Source organism: Pteropus medius, unplaced genomic scaffold (genome assembly GCF_902729225.1).
Source record: "Pteropus medius unplaced genomic scaffold, Ma_sr-lr_union100, whole genome shotgun sequence".
Taxonomy (NCBI): domain Eukaryota; kingdom Metazoa; phylum Chordata; class Mammalia; order Chiroptera; family Pteropodidae; genus Pteropus; species Pteropus medius.
In genome coordinates, this window is record NW_024342647.1 from 129,947 (window position 1) to 132,082 (window position 2,136).

A 2,136-nucleotide genomic window follows, 5' to 3' on the forward strand; every position below is an offset into this window, starting at 1 on the left:
GCTGGGGAGATGTGTCACAACTGAAGAGACACAGCAGGCCAGACCGCAGAGGGTACTGAATGTCAGGGCGAAGAGTCTGTACACAATTCTGCAGGCAATGGGAAGCCTTTGAAGGTTTTTAAGCAGAAAAGTGACACGATAAAGGCTACATTTCAGGTTGATCTAACCTAACAGAACAGGTTGGATTAAAATAGAGACCAGAAGAAAGAAATGCAAGAGACAGGGGCCATCGCTTATTTGTTCATTCAACAGCGAACTTCCTGAACTTCCTCTCGGCAGGAGCAATCTTCTTCCCCAATCTAATCTGTTCCTAATCTGCTATGGTTTTAGACACTGAATCACCTCGCATTAATGCTGCACATGAAGAGAAAATGGGTTCTACTAAACGCATCGGTCCAGGCATACTTTGCTTTACTGCACTTCATTCTATTGAGATGTGTCTTTTACAAACTGAAGGCAAGACCCTCCACGAGCAAAAGGATTATGACTGGCTTTATTGTGGCAGCCTGGACAAAAACTGTAATATCTCTGGGGTATGCCTGTCTTAACAAATATAAATGAGTTTAAGTCACTTCTTAAAAGAAGTTTCATATGTACACACAATCGAACATTATCAGACATTAAAAAGGAGGGAAATTCTGACGCCTTACAACATGAACCTTGAGGACATGATGCTAAGTGAAAGAAGCCAGTCACAAAAAGACAAATACTGTATGGTTCCTCATATAGGAAGTACCTAGAGGAGTCAAATTCACAGAGAGAGAACAGAATGGTGGTTGACGGGGACTGGAGAGGGAGGCGGGGGAAGTTGTTTGATGGGTGCAGTTTGTTATCAAGTAAAAAGAATTCTGGAGGTGGCTGCACAATGTGAAGGTCCTCAACACTACTGAATTGTATCCTTAAAAATGGCTAGGATGGCAAATTTTATGTTATATGTATTTTACCACATTTAAAAATAAAGATAATTTTAAGTTTCGGAATGGTTCACAGAACAAAACCCAACTCAAAAAAAAAAAGAAAAGAAAAACCACACACCTAAAATACAGTAATTCCAAAAGGCTAAAAATAAAGGAATGGGAAAGATCGTTAACACAAATGTAAACAAAAAGCAAGCAAGAGCTATGATCTCGATAGATGAGAAGACAAAATTCAGACTCCAAGCACTGAGAGAGACAAAGACATGAGTCAGGCGATCTATGCATCAAACGCACCAGCACTTTCATAGAGCAGAATCTATAGGAGATGCAAGAAGAAATGGAAATACTAATTAACAGGTGACAAAAACACACCACTTTCAGTCCAAGACTCATCAAAGGGTTAAAAAGTAATGCAGGAAACCTAAACATCATAATCTATAAACTACATGTCCTCTGTACATATCACAGTTTGTACCCCCAAAACAGAGAATATATCTTTTCATGCACATCATGAAAATTTAATAGAAACTGCAAAGCTTTGCTCAATGGGTTCAACATGATAAAGGATTTAGAAGCACTTTGAAAACTAAAAAGCCCCAAGCCCATTATCAGTTGTCAATGCTATTGTGTTATCATTATTCCTGCTGGGCGGTCTTTCTGCTCACTCCCTGGTTATCTGAGGCATTCAAGAAGAGTCTGCCAAACAGGTGAAGTATAAATGTGTAATCTGTCTCCAGAAGAGCTACCACTTTTTCGCTGTTTACTATTTGCCAGCTACTGTTTTACATGCAGTCCTTTATGAGAAATAGCTTTCTTATTGTTTTGAGAAGGTAAGCTTTCTGCTTCTATCACCTTCGGGGCCCAGAACAATGCTAGGCGCACTTCGAGTCTGTGCTCGATGAAGTCTCATGAACCAAAGTGCTGATTAAGGACCCACTTCAAAGTCAGGTAGGAGTTGGACTTCCCTCTGGCACTGACTACCTGTGTGACCTTGGGCAGTTAAATGCCCTTTCTGAACCTCAGTTTTCTCCCATGTAAACAAGACAGGAGTAATACCTCCAGCAACTAGGACTGTTCAAAAGTTTCAATGTAGTAACACATGTAAAGTGTCCAGCACAGTGCCTGGTCCATAGCAGATCTTCAACAAATGTTAGTCTGAGGTTGGGGAAAAGGTTAAAATAGGGTTTATATATATATATATATATATATATATATACAC